This window comes from Ahaetulla prasina, chromosome 3 (genome assembly GCF_028640845.1).
Source record: "Ahaetulla prasina isolate Xishuangbanna chromosome 3, ASM2864084v1, whole genome shotgun sequence".
Lineage (NCBI taxonomy): Eukaryota > Metazoa > Chordata > Lepidosauria > Squamata > Colubridae > Ahaetulla > Ahaetulla prasina.
In genome coordinates this window covers 6725357-6746557 of record NC_080541.1, presented here as the reverse complement: position 1 = coordinate 6746557, position 21201 = coordinate 6725357, and the positions used below count along the sequence as shown (strand labels likewise).

Genomic DNA, 21201 nt, shown 5'->3' with positions numbered 1-21201 from the left:
TGGGCAAAAATGAACTGTGTTATCTCTGGGTGTCTCCAAAGTTTTTCCCTGCAGTGGAAGCAAAATTAGGTAACCCTGTCCAGATTTCCTGGAACTGATTGCTACTTGGGGCCCCACAAAGTTTTTTAACCCAAAATCCAAGCTGCCCGATTCTCTCTATTTACAGCTAGTCCTCAACTTTACAACAGTTCGTTTAGTGACCATTCAAAGTTGTAACGACACTGAAAAAAAGTGACTTGTGACCCTCGTTCACCCTTACGACCCTTGCAGCATTCCTCAAGGGTCTGTGTGTGATTAAAATTCAGGCCCAATTGGCAACCGACTCATACTTACGACGGTAGCTGTGTGTTCCGGTGTCACACGACCTCCTTTTGTGACCTTCCAACAAGCAAAGTCCAGTGGGAAGCCGGATTCACTGAATGATTGTGCAGCGAAGGTTGTAGAGAGTATGGTGGCATATCAGTTTCCCTTGCACCTGGATGAAACTGTCTATCTAGACCCGTTCCAGTCCGGTTTCCGGCCCGGGTACAGCACGGAGACGGCTTTGGTCGCGTTGGTGGATGATCTCTGGAGGGCCAGGGATAGAGGTTGTTCCTCTGCCCTGGTCCTATTAGACCTCTCAGCGGCTTTCGATACCATCGACCATGGTATCCTGCTGCGCCGGTTGGAGGGATTGGGAGTGGGAGGCACCGTTTATCGGTGGTTCTCCTCCTATCTCTCTGACCGGTCGCAGTCGGTGTTGACAGGGGGGCAGAGGTCGGCCCCGGGGCGCCTCACTTGTGGGGTGCCGCAGGGGTCGATCCTCTCGCCCCTTCTGTTTAACATCTACATGAAGCCGCTGGGTGAGATCATCAGTGGTTTCGGTGTGAAGTACCAGTTGTATGCGGATGACACCCAGCTGTACTTTTCCACACCGGACCACCCCAACGAAGCTATCGAAGTGCTGTCCCGGTGTCTGGAGGCCGTACGGGTCTGGATGGGGAGAAACAGGCTCAAGCTCAATCCCTCCAAGACAGAGTGGCTGTGGATGCCGGCATCCCGGTACAGTCAGCTAAATCCACGGCTGACCATCGGTGGCGAGTCATTGGCCCCGATGGAGAGGGTCCGCAACTTAGGCATCCTCCTGGATGAACGGCTGTCTCTAGAAGATCATTTGACGGCCGTTTCCAGGAGAGCGTTCTACCAGGTTCGCCTGGTGCGCCAGTTGCGCCTTTCTGGACGGGATGCCTATGCACGGTCACTCACGCACTCGTGACGTCTCGCCTGGATTACTGCAATGCTCTCTACATGGGGCTCCCTTGAAGGGCATCCGGAGGCTACAGTTAGTCAGAATGCAGCTGCGGGTGATAGATGGAGCCCCCCGTGGCTCCCGCATAACACCTATCCTGCGCAGACTGCACTGGCTACCTGTGGCCTTCCGGGTGCGCTTCAAGGTTTTGGTGACCACCTTTAAAGCGCTCCATGGCATAGGGCCGGGTTATTTACGGGACCGCCTACTGCTACCTAATACCTCTCACCGACCTGTGCGCTCTCACAGAGAGGGACTCCTCAGGGTGCCGTCAGCGAGGCAATGTCGTCTGGCGATGCCCAGGGGAAGGGCCTTCTCTGTGGGGGCTCCCACCCTCTGGAACGAACTACCCCCCGGACTTCGTCAGCTTTCGGACCTTCGGACCTTCCGCCGCGGGCTTAAAACACACTTATTTAATTGCGCAGGACTGAGCTAGATTTTAAATTTATGGGTTTTAAATTGGGTTTTATTTCTATATTTTTAATTTTTGGGGCTTTTAGAATAAGTTTTTTAATTGTTTTTATATTGTATTTATGTGTTTATGTGTTTTTTAAGTGCCTGTAAACCGCCCTGAGTCCTTCGGGAGATAGGGCGGTATATAAATACGATTAAATAATAATAATAAAATAATAATAATAATAATACTAATTTAACAACGGCTGTGATTCACTTAACAACGGTGGCAAGACACATAATTACGGCGGCAAGGAGTGCTTACGCACAGCTCTGGAAAAATGAAAAGATACCAACAGAAGAGGAAACAATCAAGAAAATTCTGGACTGTGCGGAAATGGATAAATTAACGAAAGAAATAAAGGAAAAGGAAGAGACGGAATATTATCAAATATGGACCAAATGATACGAGTGGTTGGAGAATAGGAAAACTGAATAGGAAAAAAAGGAGGGAGAAGAGAAGATAACAAATGTGTAAAATACTGTAAATAAATGAAACTAGATGTAAAGGGATGATAAAGCCAAAGATAGTAAAAAAGAAGAGAAAAGAGGAATATATAAAGCAGAAAGCCGAAGGAACAAAACCGTCATGTAAAAAGAAAACACAGATTATGTGTTTACGTTGTGTATGTTTGCCTTGTATTGTGTCATTGTAATAAAACCAATAAAACCTTTTAAAAAAACCCAATGGTGGAAAGAAAGATCGTAAGATGGGGCAACACTCCCGGAATAACTGTCTCGCTTAGCAACAGAAATAGAGGGATCAGTTGTGGTCATATGTCGAGGATTACCATGTTTCTCCATAAATAAGACCAGGTCTTTTATTAATTTGTGCTCCAAAAGACTCATTGGGGCTTATTTTCTGGTTAGGTCTTATTTTGGGGGAAATAGGGTACTAAATGCATCCATCTGGCTGACAATCTTAACTGAGGCTTATTTTGGGAGTAGGGCTTATATTACGAGCATCCTGAAAAATCATGCTAGGACTTATTTTCCAGTTGGGTCTTATTTTTGGGGAAACAGGGTATCTACACTCTCTTTATCAATCTTCTGTTTTTAACATACGTGGAGCTGAGCAGCCAATCCCGCAGACCGATGAGAACAGGAGTTATACAAAAAACCTATCTCATCCTTTATGGCATGCACGACATTCGTGCCTGGATAAAGTCGCTCCATCCATCTGGCTGACCACACCGAGGCTTTGATTGTATAACTGCCCTTTTCCCTGGAACATACATGACATGATCCGTGTGGGGAGGGACACTTGCCAGCCCTTTTTCCAGCTCAAGGTCAGCTAGAAATCGGAGGCTGAATTTATGAATTTTTGATGGGAAGCCTGCAGATTGTAAGGCAGGGGGGCCAGGCAGCAGCAGCATCTCATCCTGGATGGCCTACAGTTTTGCAAATAAATATTCTGTTTTGGTCACCATGATGCAAAAAAAAGAAAGAAAGAAAGAAAGAAAGATATGGAGACTCTAGAAAGAGTGCAGAGAAGAGTAACAAAGAGGATTAGGGGACTGGAGGCTAAAACATATAAAGAATAGTTGATGGAACTGGGTATGTAATTTAATGAAAAGAAGGACTAGGGGAGATATGATAACAGTCATATTCCAATATTTGAGGGGCTGCCACAAAGAAGAGGGAGTCAAGCTATTCTTCAAAGCACCTGAAGGCAAGACAAGAAACAATGGATGGAAATTAATCAAGAAGAACATCAATGTAGAAAGAGTGCAGAGAAGCAATGAAGACAAGAAGCAATGGATGGAAACTAATCAAGGAGAACATCAATGTAGAAAGAGTGCAGAGAAGAACGGTTGCAGGAATTGGGTATGTCTGGTTTAATGCAAAGAAGGACTAGGGGAGACATGATAGCTGTGTTCCAATATCTCAGGGGTTGCCACAAAAAAGAGGGAGTCAAACTATTCTCCAAAGCACCTGAGGGTAGAATAAGAAGCAATGGGTGGAAAGTAATCAAGGAGAGAAGCAACCTAAAACTAAGGAGAAATTTCCTGACAATTTCCAGAACAATTAATCAGGGGAACAGACTGCCTCCAGTTGTTGTGGATGCTCCATCAAGTTTTCAAGAAGAGACATGACAGCCATTTGTTCAGCATAGTACAGTGTCTCCTGCTTGAGGAGGGGGTTGGATTGGAAGACCTCCAAGGTCCCTTCCAACTCTATTATTCCATTCTGTCTTCTGTTTCAAGGCCTGGGACATCCAAGCATATTTAGCTGATAACATGGGCCTGCATGCATTCTTCAAAATTGGAATGAATACAGAGACAGACTGGGACAAATGAAAAGGCTCAGACAACCTTATGCATGAGTTGAAAGAAAATCTCCCTCCCTCCCTCCCTCCCTCCCTCTCCCTCTCCCTCTCTCTCTCCCTCTCTCTCTCTGTTTTTCTGTCTGTCTGTCTTTCTCTCTCTCTCTCTCTCTCTCCCTCTCTGTCTGTCTGTCTCTCTCTGTCTTTCTGTTTCTCTCTCTCTCTCTGTTTTTCTGTCTGTCTCTCACTCTCTGTCTTTCTCTTTCTCTGTCTTTCTGTCTCTGTGTGTGTGTGTCTCTCTCTGTTTTTCTGTCTCTCTCTGTGTCTCTCTGTGTCTCTCTCGCCCCCTCTGTTTTTCTGTCTGTCTGTCACTCTCTCACTCTCTCTGTCTTTCTCTGTCTCTCTCTCTGTCTCTCTCTCTGTATCTCTCCTCCTCTGTTTTTCTGTCTGTCTGTCACTCTGTCATTCTCTCACTCGTTCTCTCTCTCTCTCTCTCTGTCTGTCTCTCTCTGTTTTTTTGTGTGTCTGTCTTTCTCTGTCTGTCTGTCTCTCTCTCTCTCTCTCTCTGTCTGTCTCTGTCTTTCTGTTTCTCTCTCTCTCTGTTTTTCTGTCTGTCTGTCTGTCACTCTCTGTCTTTCTCTTTCTCTGTCTTTCTATCTCTCTCTCTCTCTGTGTCTCTCTATGTCTCTCTCCCCCCCTCTGTTTTTCTGTCTGTCTGTCTGTCACTCTGTCACTCTCTCTGTCTTTCTCTCTCTCTCTCTCTGTATCTCTCTGTCTCTCTGTTTTTCTGTCTGTCTGTCTCTCTTTCTGTCTTTCTCTGTCTGTCTTTCTGTCTCTCTCTGTATGTGTCTCTCTCTGTCTCTCTCAAACACACACACAAGGAGAGAGACAGAGACAGACAGACAGAGAGACACAGAGAGAGAGACACACAGAGAGACAGAGTGAATACCAGACAGACAGACATAGAGACAGAAAAACAGAGAGACACACACACAGACACAGAGAGAGAGAGAGAGAGAGAGAGGGACGGAGAAAGACAGAGAGTGACAGACAGACAGAGACAGAAAAGAGTGGGAGGGATTAATGCACTTCGCAATTTTAAGGAAGCATCAGGCCACCTGGGTGTTGATTTGGCAGGGAAGCTCTGTTTCCCTTTCACCTGCAGAGGTGGCCCAGGGATGGTCCCAAGAGTGGGGGGAGCCAAGGGGATGCATACGACATCTCATCCAGCAGAGGATGAAAGAAGCCAATGGTGGCTCAGGCTGGTAAGACAGTCTGTTATTAACAGCAGCTGCTTGCAATTACTGCAGGTTCAAGTCCCACCAGGCCCAAAGTTGACTCAGCCTTCCATCCTTTATAAGGTAGGTAAAATGAGGACCCAGATTGTTGGGGGCAATAAGTTGACTTTGTATATAAATATACAAATAGGATGAAGACTATTGCTTGACATAGTTTAAGCCGCCCTGAGTCTTCAGAGAAGGGCGGGATATAAATGCAAATAATAATAATAAAAAAACTTGACTTTTTGCTCATCAACCCTTCGGTAATCACTCCTGTCAACCAGAATTTCTACAACTCCTCCATATCTAAGAGAGAGGGAGATATACCGTGTTTTTCCCAAAATAAGACCGGGTCTTATATTAACTTTTGCTCCAAAAGACGTAACATGGCTTATTTTCCGGTTAGGTTTTATTTTGGGGAAAATACAGTACGACTAAATCAGCTTCCGTCTGCTGATTTTTGGCTTATTTTTGGAGTAGGGCTTATATTACACGCATCCTGAAAAATAATGCTAGGGCTTATTTTTTGGTTGGGTCTTATTTTCGGGGAAACGGGGTAGATATCTCCCTATCTCCCTATCCCATATTCCATCTTCATATCGTAGACTGGATATGTCTAATTTAATGACAAGACGGACTAGGGGGTGACACGATAACAGCCTTCCAATATTGGAGGGGCTGCCACAGAGAGGAAGGGGACAACCAATTCTCTAAAGCACCTGAGGACAGGACAAGAAGCAATGGATGGAAACTAATCCAAGAGAGATGCAAACTAGAATTAAGGAGAAACTTCCTAACTATTAGAATAATGAACCAGCGGAACGATTTGCCTCCAGAAGTTGTAGATGCTCCATCAGCAGGAGGTTGGACTAGAAGACCTCAAAGGCCCCTTCCAACTCCGTTCTTCTGTAACTTCTCTCTTCATTGAAACCTTTTCAACGCAATATTTCGAATACTGGTTGACCGATAATTTGGATATTTGTTGACGGATAATTTCTAGACAGTATGTTCTATGTCTGTTGTTGTTTTTTTTACTCGCACTTCCCATTTTGACTCTTAATGTCCTGGAGAAATGAATTCGCTTTTGATTTACTCAATCCCGTTGTTTTGTTAGCCTTAAGCCCCAGGAGATGCAGACTTTTCAACGTTCAACGTTCATGCGTGCAAGACGTTGAGTTGTAACCACATACCAGAAATAAAGTCCGTGTCACCCATAAGATCCTCTTTTCTCTCCTTCAACAATCTCCCAATCTTCCGATTTTATCTCGCAGAAAGAGGAAGCTGGATCCCCGGATCCCACCGCCTGTGAATTTCTGTGATTTCCCCCCCCCCCCAATCTGAGCGACTTTGCTACCTACTTACAAATTGCAAACGAAGCAACCAAACCTTTCTCCGGATCTGCAAAAGTCGATTGCCAGGAAATCTACTGGCAGAGCGGCTAAAACTTCAGGAATTAGGGCTCAGATTTATGCTAATTTCTACCCTTTGCATTTTCTGAGGTTTCCCGCCATGGACACATTTCCATGGGCTTTCTGGCTTTTTGCCTCAATCTTTTCAATCCACTGCACCTAAAAGACATTCAGTAGGTGTCCTGCAGGCCCTATTAGATCCCAAACTCAGGTGCCTTCTTACAACTTGCTGGACCTCATGGATAACATGATGAAAAGACCGAAACCTCCTTATTCCTTCCTTCCTTCCTTCCTTCCTTCCTTCCTTCCTTCCTTCCTTCCTTCCTTCCTTCCTTCCTTCCTTCCTTCCTTCCTTTCTCTTTCTTCTCTTTCCCTTTCTCTCTTCCTTCTCTCTTCTTTCTCTCTCCCCTCTCTTTCTTTCTTTCTGTCTCTATTTTCCTCTTATTCTCTCTCACCACCTCTCCCTCCCTCCCTCTCCCACTCTTCCTTCCTTCCTTCCTTCCTTCCTTCCTTCCTTCCTTCCTTCCTTCCTTCCTTCCTTCCTTCTTTCTTTTTCTTCTTTCCCTTTCTCTTTTCTTTCTCTTTGCTCTCTCTCTTCCTTCCTTCCTTCTTTCTTTCTTATCTATTTTCCTCCTCACTCTCCCCCTCTCTCCCCCACCCCTTCCTTCCTTTCTTCCTTCCTTCCTTCCTTCTTTCTTCCTTCCTTCCTTCCTTCCTTCCTTCCTTCCTTCCTTCCTTCCTTCCTTCCTTCCTTCCTTCCTTCCTTCCTCTCTCTCTCTCTCTCTCTTCCTCTTATTCTCTCTCTCTCTCATTCTCTCTATCTCTCTCTCTTTTCCCCTTTTTTACACCGGGCTCCAGTTTCTCCTGTGCCAACGCCGCTTCCCGTCACCCCCGAAATCCTTACCTGCCTGTTCCGTCCCTGGGCTGCAGAAGCTCCGATGCAGATCACCCCCTTCCAGGCTGAGATGCAACCAGCAGTTCTCGTAACTCCAGAGGGCTAAATCAATCTTTTAGCAGCGAAGCTTTGGGGTTTACTTTGAGATTGACGTCAGAGTTCTTTTTCCAGCATCCAAAAAAATTTGGCAAAAGGCAGGAAGGGAAGTAGACTCATGCCCTGCTTTAAAACCGTCCTTACGACTGGGAAATTATTGGACTGCCAGAGCGGTGTCTCCAGTAAACAGCTGCTGTAATCGCCCATTTATATCTGCCCTGATTTACTGATTGCGCCTCTTTTGCTCCTCATTGGGGTGGGGGGGAATTCAGGCAGAAGAGTTTATGGGCGATTGACTTTTACAAGGATGAGTTTTCACTAGGAAATCATTGTGTAGCTTTTGAGAACGTTTTGTAAACTCTCTCAGGCAAAAATCTGGCGGAGGCCCGGGTCAGAGTAGCGCAGCCGTGGGCCATCCAAAGGATTTATGTCTTGGCTTCTTGGAGAAAAGTTATAGCAAGTGGGTCTTTTTTTAGCTTAGGAAGAAAGGATTTCTCAGAAGGAACATAGTAAAGCTTATATAATTAGACTGCAGGGAGAAAGAAGGGAAAAAAGGAAGGAAGGAAGGAAGGAAGGAAGGAAGGAAGGAAGGAAGGAAGGAAGGAAAAGAAGGATTTAATATGCTGCCAGAATTCCCCCAGTTTCTTAATCTTGATAATTGACTATGTAAAGGAGCACAGAATAACCATTCCCAGGGACTTAATTCATGCAACATATTTTAACAGATTAACAGGGGTGGAAGGGACCTTGTAGGTCATCTAGGCCAACCCTCCACCCAAGCAGGAGACCTTACGCCATTCCTGACAGATGGCAGTCCAGTCTCTTCTGGAAAGCTCCCATCACTTCCGAAGGCAACTTCTGATGGTTCTCACTGTCAGGAAATTTCTCCTTATTTCTAGGTTGAATCTCTCTTTGTCCAGTTTCCATCCATTATTCCTTGCCTGGCCTTCAGGTGCCTTGGAAAATAGCTTGATCCCCTCCTCTTTGGGGCAGGCTCTCAAATGCTGGAAGACTGCTATCATGTCACCCCTAGTTTTTCTTTTCTCTAGAGTAACCAAACCCAAATCCTGCAACTGTTCATCGTATGTTTTAGCCTCCAGTCCTCTCATCCTCTTGGTTGCTTTTCTCTGCAGTCTTTCTAGAGTCTCCACATCTTTTTTTATAGTGTGGTGTGGTGACCAAAACTGGATGCAGCATTTATTTGGCTTACATTGAATTCCCCCCCCCCATTTTTTTTTTGTTAGCATATAATCCAACCAATAGTTTGGGTTCATATAACATAGAAAGAATGAAGCCAGGTTAAACCCAATCACAGTAAGTATGTTGGGTGAATGTGTTTGCATATTCTTGTAGTTGTGAAGGCTAAGAGTATTGTGGGAACTTCTGAGTTATTAATTCTCTCTGGGGCTCATTCTCCTTCTCCTCCTCTCCTCCTCCTCCTCCTCCTCTCTTCCTCTCTTCCTCTCCTCCTCTCCTCATCTTCCTTCTCCTCCTTCTTTCCCTCCTCCTCCTCTATCTCCATCTCCTCCTCCTCTTCCTCCCCCACCCTCTCCTCCTCTTATCATCCTCCTCCTTCTCTTTCTCTTCCTCTCTTCCTCTCCTCCTCCTCCTCTTCTTCTTTTTCCCCCTTCTCCTCCTCCTCCACCTCCTCCACCTTCTTCTCTTATCATCCTCTTCCTCCTTCTCCTCCCTCTTCCTCTTCCTCTCTTCCTCTCCTCCTCCTCCTCCTCTTCTTCTTTTCCTCCTCCTCCTCCACCTCCACCTCCTCCACCTCCTCCTCTTCCTCCTCCACCTCCTCCTCTCTCCTCCTCCTCCACCTCCACCTCCTCTTCCTCCTCCTCTTATCATCTTCCTTCTCCTCCTCCCCTCCTCCCCCTCCTCTCCTCCTCCTCCTCTTCTTCTTCTTCCTCCTCCTCCTCCTCCACCTCCACCTCCTCCTGTTATCATCCTCCTTCTCCTTCTGCTTCTCCTTCTCCTTCTTTTTCTCCTTCTCTTCCTCTTCCTCTCCCTCTCCTCTTTCTCTTTTTCTCCTCTTCTTCTTCTTCCTTCTCCTCCTCCCCCTCCTCCCAAACATCATACATTATACCTGCCCTATTATAGCAAGAGCCTAACAAACTTCAAGTCTGGGAGCAAAGCCAAATTTTAAATTTTACTTGCAGAGCCACCGTAGAGTGGGAAGGGTTGCTATTCCAGCTGGTAGGCACTGAGACAGAAACGATGTACTTTGGGTCCGTCTAGATGACAGGGGACTTGGAGCCTCCTCCTCTCTCCGATCCATCTGGATGGGCAGAAACCACCGGCAACAGACAGCTCCTCCAATAACCAGCCCCTCAAAAAGCTCACTTTGGGGACCAGTAGTTTCCCATTTATTTTCAGCCCGACAAAGAAGGCTAACACAATGCACCAACCGAATGAGAGAATGACAAAGTTGGAAGGGGCCTGGGATTGAATCCTCTATTCACATCCCCATTAAAGCATTAACAATCTCCACTCAGTTAAGTGGAAACATGCTATATTGATTTTAGTCTCTGCAACTATTTCTAGATAATTTCATTTTAATTTGGCTGAATCAGCCTGATATTATGATCTCTCCTTGAAAACTTATAGACGCTTATGGACAGAACTCTATAGAGTTGAGTGAAATTATACTTTGTTTTTGTGGAAGCTGTTATATGATATCTCAGCTTGCCATCGAGCAAAGGAAATTCAAATTCAGAATAGAGCTGGAAGGGACCTTGGAGGTCTTCTAGTCCAACCCCCTGCTCAGGCAGGAGATCCTATACCTGTGATGGCGAACCTATGGCACGTGTATCCCTTCTGGTTTCCAGTGCCTGCCAGCTGGTCTTTGCGGGTGCAGGAGACCCAAAAATGGCCTGAAAATGGCCCAAAAAATGGCCAAAACTAAGGCCATTTTTGGGCAGTTTTCAGGTCATTTTTCAGGCCACTTTCATGCCATTTTTGGGCCATTTTTGAGGCCATTTTCAGGCTGTTTTTCAGTCTGTTTTCAGTCTGTTTTTTGGGTAGTTTGTAGGTCATTTTTTGGGCCATTTTCAGGCCAAAAATGCCCCTAAATGGCCTGAAAATGGCCCGAAAAACTGCCTGAAAATGGCCTGAAAAATGCCCCCCCAAACAGCCTGGAAACAGCCTGGAAAATGGCCCCAAAACAGCCTCAAAACGGCCTGAAAACACCCCAGAAAACATACTGAAAACCAGCCTGAAAACAGCCAAAAGCATCCAAAAAACAGGCATGCGTGCGCCAGCCAGCTGATCTTTGGATTTCCAGTGCTCTGGCGCGTGCATAGACCAGCTGGCTGGCACGCATGTGCATGCCAGAAACCCAAAGACCAGCTGACCGGCGTGCGCATGTGCACTAGCTACTTGGTCTTTGGGTTTGCGGCGCTCTGGTGCAGGTGCATGCACGCATGTTCCAGTTTGGGTACTTGGTGCCGATATATATATATATATATATACCTAGCCCAGGGGTCTGCAAACTTGGCTCCTTTAAGACTTGTGGACTTCAACTCCCAGAGTTCCTCAGCCAGCTTTTGGCAGAGACCCAAAAACCAGCTGGCTGGCGGGAGGCACCATGCATGCGTAGTGGAGTTGAGCTGTGCTCACAGAGAGGGCTCTGCCTACCACCTGTGGCATACTTGCCATAGATTTGCTATCACGGCCCTACACCATTTCTGACAGATGGAAGTCCAATCTCTCTTTTTTTAAATTTTATTTTGTCACAACAATATACACAAACATTGATATAAAAACAACAACACATCAAATAAACATATATATAAGCAAAAGTATGCAACAACTATATTAATATGATATAATGAAAGGGAACAATAGGACAGGAATGGTAGGCACGTTTGTGCTCTTATGCACGCCCCTTACAGTCCTCTTAGGAATGGGGTGAGGTCAATAGTAGACAGTCTTTGGTTGAAGATTTTGGGATTTTGAGAAGAGACTACAGAGTCAGGTAAAGTGTTCCAAGCGTTAACAACTCCGTTACAAAAGTCATATTTTCTGCAATCAAAATTGAAGCGGTTAACATTAAGTTTGAATCTATTGTTTGTTCTTGTATTATTGCGATTGAAGCTGAAGTAGTCTTTAACAGGAAGGATATTGCAATAGATGATTCTCTGTGTTAAACACAGGTCTTGTCGGAGTCGGCGGAGTTCTAAGTTTTCTAATCCCGGGATTTCAAGTCTGGTGGCATAAGGTATTTTGTTGTTTTCAGAGGAGCGGAGAACTCTTCTTGTAAAATATTTCTGGACGCGTTCAATTGTATTAATGTCAGAGATGTGGTATGGATTCCAGACAGGTGAGCTGTATTCAGGAATAGGTCTAGCAAATGTTTTGTATGCTCTGGTTAGTAGTGTAGAGTTTTTGGAAAAGAAGCTGCGTAAAATTAGGTTTACAACTCTTAGAGCCTTTTTTGCTATGTAGTTGCTGTGGGCTTTGGCACTTAGATCATTTGAAATGAAAACTCCAAGGTCTTTAACAGGGTGGGGGTCATCTGTAAAGTAATGTCCATCAAGCTTGTACTTATTGTTAGGGTTCTTTTTCCCAATATGTAAGACTGAGCATTTGCTGGTTGAGATTTCAAGATTTCTTCTTGAAAGCTTCCAGGGATGAAGTTCCCACATCTTCCGAATGCAACTTCTGTTCCATCAGTTGACTATTCTCACTGTCGGAAAATTCCTCCTTATTTCCAGGTTGAATCTCTCCTTGTTCAGTTTCCATCCATTGTTCCTTGTCTGGCCGTCGGGTACTTTGGGAAATAGCTTGACCCCCATCCTCCTCTCTTTGGCAGCCCCTCAAATATTGGAAGGCAGCTATCCTGTCTCCCCTGGTTCTTCTCTTCATTAGACTAGCCAGGCTCAGTTCCTGCAACCGTTCATCGTATGTTTTAGTCTCCAGTCCCCTAATTTGGTTTGTTAATTACCAGTAACTAAATTAACTAACTAAGTTAGTTTGACTTCCTAAGAATAGGAAACCTGCAGGGGAATTTGATTGAGATTTCTGGAGAGTCTGGAAGCTAAATTGGATGGTGGATGGTTGAGGGACCTAGGTATCAGGGGTCAAATCCAGTAGGTTCTGACAGGTTCTGGAGAACCAGTAGCAGAAATTTTGAGTAGTTCAGAGAACCGACAAATACCACTTCTGGCTGGCCCCAGAGTGGGGAGGGAATGGGGATTTTGCAGTATCCTTCCCCTGCCACGCCCACCAAGCCACAGAACCGGTAGTAAAAAAAATTGGATTTCACCACTGCTAGGTATGTATAGCCTATTGAAGAGAATAATTATGTGCAGCGTTTCATTTAGCAACTGTGGTAGAAAGGTCATAAAACCAGGCACGCCTGACTTGAAAGCTGCCTTGCTTAGTGACGGAAACGCTAACCCCAATTGTGGTTGTAGTCTGAGGAAATACTTGCTTTTATTTACTGATACTGATTTTTTTTTCTTTGCAAGTTTGTCTCTGCTACAGTGATAAAATCTGTTCTTTTAAAAAAATGGGAAGCCACTTTTTTTTTTTAATAATGGGGCATAAATACAAGAGCTAATCACCCACATCCTGCACCCGAGCTACAGATATTTTCCACTATTGCAAGTATAAATATCTGATTGAGAAATTAAAAAAAACCCACAACAACTTTATTGCATGTGAAGCTCATTTGCACATTCGGTAACCGGTCGAAAGAAAGTGACCTCAAGAATCTCCAAATTTTGATTATTGCAAAAGACTCTTACTGGAATAACTGGTCCAATGTCACAGCTAATCCTTTCTTCCCCCCCCCCCCTTGGAAAAAAAAAAGAGAGACTTTTTATGATGTGGTAAGTGAGATTCACACGTCCACCCTCCAGATGTTATGTTTCTCACAACGATTGAGAGTTGTGCGGTGTCGGTTCAGTTCGGCCACCTCACTGGACCGCACCCTTTGGGGTGTGAATTTCCTCTTGGGCCCTGGGCCAAGAATAAGTTCCCTTGGTTAAGTTCTCTAGTTGGTTAAGACAGAAAAAATGCAGATGTGCTGAGACTATTTTGGCCTTTGGCTATATATAGCGGATAGATTTGCTATTTTTAAATTGATTATTTGTCAGAGAAGGGTAGCAATCTGTTCCCATTTGGGTACAGATGGGAAAAAAATAATAATGATGCAGAAAAGGCAACGGATCAAAGCAGTTCTGTCCAAAGGAACTCAGAGCGTTGATTATCCCTCCAAATTTTATTTATTTTATTTATTTTTATTTATATTTATTTATTTGTCAATCATAGATAAGATAACAGGTAAAAGTATAAACGTAATTTGGATACATGAAAAGAGTAAGTAAAAAAAAGGAATATTAGGACAGAGATGGTAGGCACACAGGTGCACTTATGCACGTCCCTTACGGACCTCTTAGGAATGGGGTGAGGTCTAGAGTAGACTGTCTAAGGGTAAAGTTTTGGGGGTTTGGGGAAGAAACCACAGAGTCAGGTAGTGCATTCCAGGCACTGTTGCTGAAGTCATATTTTCTGCAATCGAGTTTGGAGCGGTTTACCTTGAAAAGGGACGCAGTGGGTAAGATGCTGAGCTTGTCAATCGAAAGGTCGGCAATTCAGCGGTTCGAATCCCTAGTGTTGCCTTGTAACGGGGTGAGCTCCCGTTACTTGTCCCAGCTTCTGCCAACCTAGCAGTTCGAAAGCATGTAAAAAATGCAAGTAGAAAAAATAGGGACCACCTTTGGTGGGAAGGTAACAGCGTTCCATGCGCCTTTGCCATTGAGTCATGCCGGCCACATGACCACAGAGACGTCTTCGGACAGCGCTGGCTCTTCGGCTTTGAAACGGAGATGAGCACCGCCCCCTAGAGTCAGGAATGACTAGCACGTATGTGCAAGGGGAACCTTTACCTTTACCTTGAGTTTGTATCTATTATTTGCTTGTGTATTGTTGGGGTTGAAGCTGAAGTAGTCATTGACAGGTAGGACATTGTGGTAGATAATTTTATGTACTGTGCTTAGATCAGATTGAAGTCTGCGTAGTTCTAAGTTGTCTAAGCTCAACATTTGGAGTCTGGTGGCATAAGGTGAAGAATTTCCTTGTACAGCACAAACACATGGTCCTCAACTTACAACGGTAACGCAGCCTCTGCTCAATACCATTGTATGTCGAGGACTACCCCTATGGGGTGTGTACAAGGAAATTCTTCTACTTTCGGTTTGAACCAGAGGTGGTATTCAGTCAATTCGAACCAATTAAGACGAACTGGTAGCAGAAATCAGAAATCTTCGATTTGAATTTCCACGGCCAACTCGCCCTGGCACAAGAGTTACACCAATAACGAAGAAATAAGCTAATCGAATCATTAAAGAAAAGATGCCGAAGAAGGGACAAAATAAAATGGGAGTGACAAAAATTCAAATATTTTTCAAAGTATTTTAAATAATTACACTGAATTGTTGAATTGTCCCGCAGCGAATTGCTGCGTTGCGAGATGGCCAGGGAGAGTTGTCCAATTGTGAGTTGGTCATTGTGAATTGGCCATGGTCAGTTGGCCGCAGCAAGCCAGGAGACAGTGAGTTCTAGTCCTACCTTAGGCACAAAAGCTTTCTGGGTGACTTTAGGCCAATTACCAGGAGACTGTGAGTTCTAGTCCTGCCTCAGGCATGGAAACCAGCTGGGTGACTTTGGGCCAATCGCCAGGAGACTGTGAGTTCTAGTTCTGTCTCAGGCATGGAAGCCAGCTGGGTGATTTTTGGCTAATCACCAGGAGACTGAGTTCTAGTCCTGCCTCAGGCATGGGAACCAGCTGGGTGACTTTGGGCCAATCGCTAGGAAACAGTGAGTTCTAGTCCTGCCTCAGGCATGGAAGCCAGCTGGGTGACTTTGGGACAATCACCAGGAGACTATGAATTCTAGTCCTGCCTCAGGCATGGAAACCAGCTGGGTGACTGTGGACCAATCGCCAGGAGATTGTGAGTTCTAGTCCTGCCTTAGGCATGGAAACCAGCTGGGTGACTTTTGGCCTCACACCAGGAGACCGTGAGTTCTAGTCCTGCCTCAGGCATGGAAACCAGCTGGGTGACTTTTGGCCTCACACCAGGAGACCGTGAGTTCTAGTCCTGCCTCAGGCATGGAAACCAGCTGGGTGACTTTTGGCCTCACACCAGGAGACCGTGAGTTCTAGTCCTGCCTCAGGCATGGAAGCCAGCTGGGTGACTTTGGGCCAATCACCAGGAGACTGTGAGTTCTAGTCCCGTCTTAGGCACAAATGCCACCCTTTCTCTAAGCCCAACTCACCTCACAAGGTTGTCGTGATAGGGAAAAAAGGAGGAGGAAGGACTATTAGGCAAGTTGGTCGCCTTGAGCTATTTATAAAAACAATAAAAGTGGGTTAGAAAAAAACCTAAAATAAATAAATAAAAACCATCCCGTTAGTGGCGACCCCTTTTCATTCAACTCATTTCAGTGGGAACGAGTTAAAACACATCCTTCCCCTTGGCCTTAAACTGGACATCATTTCCTCTGGATGAATTTTGTGCCAAATATTTCAGAACTGGCATCTGCTCAAATTTTGGCAGAACTAAATATTACCAGCTGCCACGGTCATGTCTACAAACGGGATTCTGGGCATTTAATGAGTCATTAATCAAATCTCCTTTCCTCACTGAAAATTTTAAAGTTGATCTGGGAGCAATTTATGTTCCACTGAAAAGGCCGAACTCCTCAAATCAAATCCCACCGGTGTCATCCGATGATTTTAGCCATTAAATAGGTTGAGACACAACACTAAACTACGATTTAACTTCTGAAATTCTGACTGGCCCCATCCCCATCTATTCTCTGCCTCCCGAGTCCCAGCTGATCGTGAGGAAATGGGGATTTTGCAATAACCTTCCCCTGGATTGGCGTGGGAATGGAGATTTTACAGTATCCTTCCCATGCCACGCCCACCATGCCACGCCCACCAAGCCACGCCCACCAAGCCACACCCCTAGAACTGGTAGTAAAAATTTTAAAACCCACCACTGGATTGCTGTCTATGGCAGTGTTCCTTGACCTTGGCTACATTAAGCTGTATGGACTTCAATGCCCAGAATTCCCCAGCATGGCTGGCTGGGGAATTCTGGGAATTGAAGTTGACACAGCTTAACATTACCAAAGGATGAGAATATGATAGAATAGAATAGAATAGAATAGAATAGAATTCTTTATTGGCCAAGTGTGATTAAACACACAAGGAATTTATTCTATTCTATTCTATTCTATTCTACTCTATTCCTTTCCATTATTTTTTCTATTCTATTCTATTCTATTCTATTCTATTCTATTCTATTCTATTCTATTCTATTCTATTCTATTCTATTCCATCCCACATTTTATTTTTCTTTTCTATTCTATTCTATTCTATTCTATTCTATTCTATTCTATTCTATTCCATTCTATTCCATTCCATTCCATATTTTCTATTCTATTCTATTCTATTCTATTCTATTCTATTCTATTCTATTCTATTCTATTCTATTCTATTCTATTCTATTCCATCTGCAGCACCATCCCTGCACAGCCATGCCCAGTTCCTGCAACCATTCTTCATATGTGCGAATAGCCAGCAATACAAATTGTCTAAAGTAAATAAATAAAATAAATAAATAGGAAGCTGGACATCAAATATAAATATGTCTATACCAGGTGTCAGCAACCTGTGGCTCCAGAGCCACACGTGGGTCTTTGGGCCCTCTGCTGTGGCTCCCTATTGGGTGATCCCATTACTGGCTGGCCCCGCCCCTCACCCTCCCCTCCCAGTCATTCCTTGCCTGGCCTGAGAAGGTAAGAGTGACGGCGGGGGATGGAGAACCGTCCAGGGCAGAGAGAGAGAGATACAGAGAGAGAAGGAGAGAAGGGAGAGAGAGAGACGTCAAAAGAGTTTTGTGGTTCCCAGTCTTTTTTAACAATCGGTTCTCTGCCCTAATGACTGGTTGGGTAGGCGTGGCTAGGTGGGTCATGTGACTTGGTGGGAGTGAGTGACATAGAGTTGGCCACACCCACCCAGGTTTTGTGGCTCCCAGTCTTTTCTTTTCTGTGGGAAACGGGTCCAAATGGCTCTTTGAGTGTTTAAGGTTGCAGACCCCTGGTCTATACCATGCACGCAATACAACTGCATTGCTTTTATTTTGAAAACAACTGTGATTTATTTTTTATTTTTTTGCAATTTACATATGTCCGTGTGTGTATGTGTCTATACCTCTTCACAACCCTATTGGTTCGGCCCTCCACGACCGTCTCAATTTCTCATTTGCGCTCTTGGGGAAATTAATTCTTCACCTGTGTTATGAAGTTGTCAGGCTGCCTCTGATTATATCTAGGAAAGAATACACCTTGACTTCATTTGCAGATAAAGAAAAGTACTTTTACTAGATACAACTTGACTGCAGCAGTATAAAGGTGAATCTGAGACAAAATATGGCTAACAATCTATATCCCCCCTGTTACTCCCTCCTCTTCCCCAAGAGGTCATCAGGTCTGGTCCAATGCCAGCTCCTTCTCGAGGCCCCGTGGTAATCTTCTTCCGCAGGTCTCTGGCTGTCAATCATATCAGGAATGCAATGTCCATTAGAGTTCGCGCTCAAACATTCCTGTTGAATTCAAAACATTAATCTCCCCTCCCCCCTTAATTATGTCAGACCAACACTCTTAAAGGGCACCCTCTACTTAACTTGAATCCAAGAGCTATTTACTTTAGAAATAAAACCCCATGCTATCTAACAACTGAATATAAGGAGTACAAAAAGATGTGAAGATTGGAGTGGAGGCTGACAGAAGTATCGCCGTTGACGGTTGCCCAGCGCAAAAGATGTATTCAGAACAAATGACCCACTTAGTCTGCTTATTAGAATGGCTGCATCCTTCATCTCTTATCTTTTGCAAAGCCATCCTATAAAACCGAAAGAATGCAAACCCCAACAAGGGAAATCAAATATTCAGCAAAATCCGTAACAATCTGCACACAGAAGACATATCGGCATCATGAAAAAAAAAAATCACCATCCAATTAAAAAAAAAAAAACACCTCTTCACCCCAAAACACCATCGGAAATGTAACATCCAGGACTAAACAGCAAACTCGGAGAACAGACCGTGGCCCAAATCTACAATCCGAGCTACGAGTATTCTCAACAATTTCTAAAAAAGCTTCTCCAATCATTTTAACATGAAATAAAGCAAGGTATCAGAATTCCTTATTCACTTGTTTCTTCTGCAATTTATTAAAGAGTGGGAGAAAACCATCCATCGCTCTGTGAATACCCAGAATCCTCCAATCTTCGTTCTTCACGAACGGGAGATAAAATATATTTCTTGTTACTCTTCGCCTTCTGATGTTCAGCGACAGGTTAATCCTGCGAGTTGGATGAAGAGAGCAGAGAGTAACAATTGCTACCACTGCCAACAATCCTGGGCCAGAAAACCAGTGTGATGGAGCACCCAGAACTTCTGGAGGCAAGCAGTTCCACTGGCTAAGTGCTCTGACTATCAGGAAATTTCTCCTTAGTTGTAGGTTGGTTCTCGTCTTGATTAGTTTCCATCCATTGCTTCTTTTTTTTAAAAAAAAATATTTTATGAAACATTTTTTTTTAAACAAAAAGAAATGTTAACACTTTTTTCTTTTCAACAGTTTTGCGTCAGTAACCAATACTTGCACATTTTTTCTCCCTTATCCTAATGTATCCCAACACAGTTCTGGGCTGCATAAACAGAGGGATAGAATCAAGAACACGTGAAGTGTTAATACCACTTTATAATGCCTTGGTAAGGCCACACTTGGAATAATGCATCCAGTTTTGGTCGCCACGATGTAAAAAAGATGTTGAGACTCTAGAAAGAGTGCAGAGAAGAGCAACAAAGATGATTAGGGGACTGGAGGCTAAAACATATGAAGAACGGTGGCAGGAACTGGGCATGTCTAGTTTAATAAAAAGAAGGACTAGGGGAGACATGATAGCAGCGTTCCAATATCTCAGAGGCTGCCACAAAGAAGAGGGAGTCGGGCTGTTCTCCAAAGCACCTGAGGATTTATTTATTTATTTATTTTGTCACAACATCATATAAAAAGGATTATATAGTATATAAACATATATATGAGTAAATATTAGGAGGTATAAGCATCAATATATGTATAGGAAGAAGAAAAGAAAAGAAAAACAATAGGACAGGAACGGTAGGCACGTTTGTGCGCTTATGCACGCCCCTTATGGTCCTCTTAGGAATGGGGTGAGGTCAATAGTAGAAAGTTTTTGGTTAAAGCTTTTAGGATTATGGGAAGAGACCACAGAGTCAGGTAAAGTATTCCAAGCACTGATGATTCTGTTACAAAAGTCATATTTTCTGCAATCTAGATTAAAGCGGTTAACATTAAATTTAAATCTGTTGGTTGCTCTTGTATTGTTGCAATTAAAGCTGAAGTAGTCTTTAACAGGAAGGACATTACAATAGATGATAGAACAAGAAGCAATGGGTGGAAACTAATCAAGGAGAGAAGCGTGGAAAAAAGTATATTTTATACATATATTTCTAATATTAATTATTTTATTTATATATATACCTAAACATAAGCTTGTACACAATTTCCTTTCAACATTTTTTGTTTCTTCCTATTTGTTCTTGTATTTCTGCTCCTATTTCAACCATTATCTAATTTTTTCTTGTCTTTTTTTTCTTTTTCCTCCAACCATTTATATCAGGGGTCTCCAACATTGGTCCCTTTAAGACTTGTAGACTTCAACTCCCAGAGTCCCTCAGCCAGCAAAGCCACAAGTCTTAAAGGGACCAAGGTTGGAGAGTTATATCATTTCTCCCATACTAGGTAATATTGCTCCTGGGGAGGAAAGCTATGGCAAATCTAGACAGCGTACTAAAAAACAGAGACATCATCCTGCCAATAAAAATGCGTATAGTCAAGGCTCTGGTTTTCCCAGTTGCAATGGATGGCTGTGAAGGCTGGACCATAAGAAAGGCTGAGCGCCAAAGAATCGAGGCCTTTGAATTCTGGTGCTGGAGAAGATTTCTGCGCGTCCCTTGGACTGCAAGGCGATCCAACTGGTCGGTCCTAGAGGAGATAAAGCCTGACTGCTCTTTAGAAGGCCAGATCCTGAAGAAGAAGCTCAAATACTTTGGCCACCTAATGAGAAGGAAGGATTCACTGAAGAAGAGCCGAATGCTGGGAAAGATGGAGGGCAAAAGAAGAAGGGGACGGCAGAGAATGAGGTGGCTGGATGGAGTCACTGAAGCAGTCGGCGTGAGCTTCAATGGACTCCAGAGGATGGTAGAGGACAGGAAGGCCTGGAGGAATGTTGTCCGTTGGGTCGCAATGGGTCGGACACGCAGCCAACAACAACAAGGTAATATTGCTTCTTCTACTGCCCTCTGTGGTTTTGGAAAATAGCTCAGAGACCAGGATCAAGGTAGAAGCTGGCCAGGTGAAACTGGAGTCTCTCCCCTCCCCTTAAGATGGGCGGTCACTCAAATCAATCAAT

The 21201-nt window shown here is 44.2% G+C and overlaps 1 protein-coding gene across 3 annotated transcripts in view; it reads right to left on the bottom strand.

Annotated features, from left to right (window-relative positions):
- The window catches only part of GPR20 (G protein-coupled receptor 20), a 55390-nt gene extending 47667 nt beyond the window's left edge, over positions 1–7723 (bottom strand). Inside the window, exon 1 of one of the 3 annotated variants that reach the window (XM_058178496.1) lies at positions 7601–7723. The gene's annotated coding sequence lies outside the window, so the exon portion shown is untranslated. The remainder of the gene's footprint in view (positions 1–7600) is intronic. The other 2 variants (XM_058178495.1, XM_058178494.1) reach the window with 2 other exon arrangements.
- Between the last annotated feature and the right edge of the window lie 13478 nt (positions 7724–21201).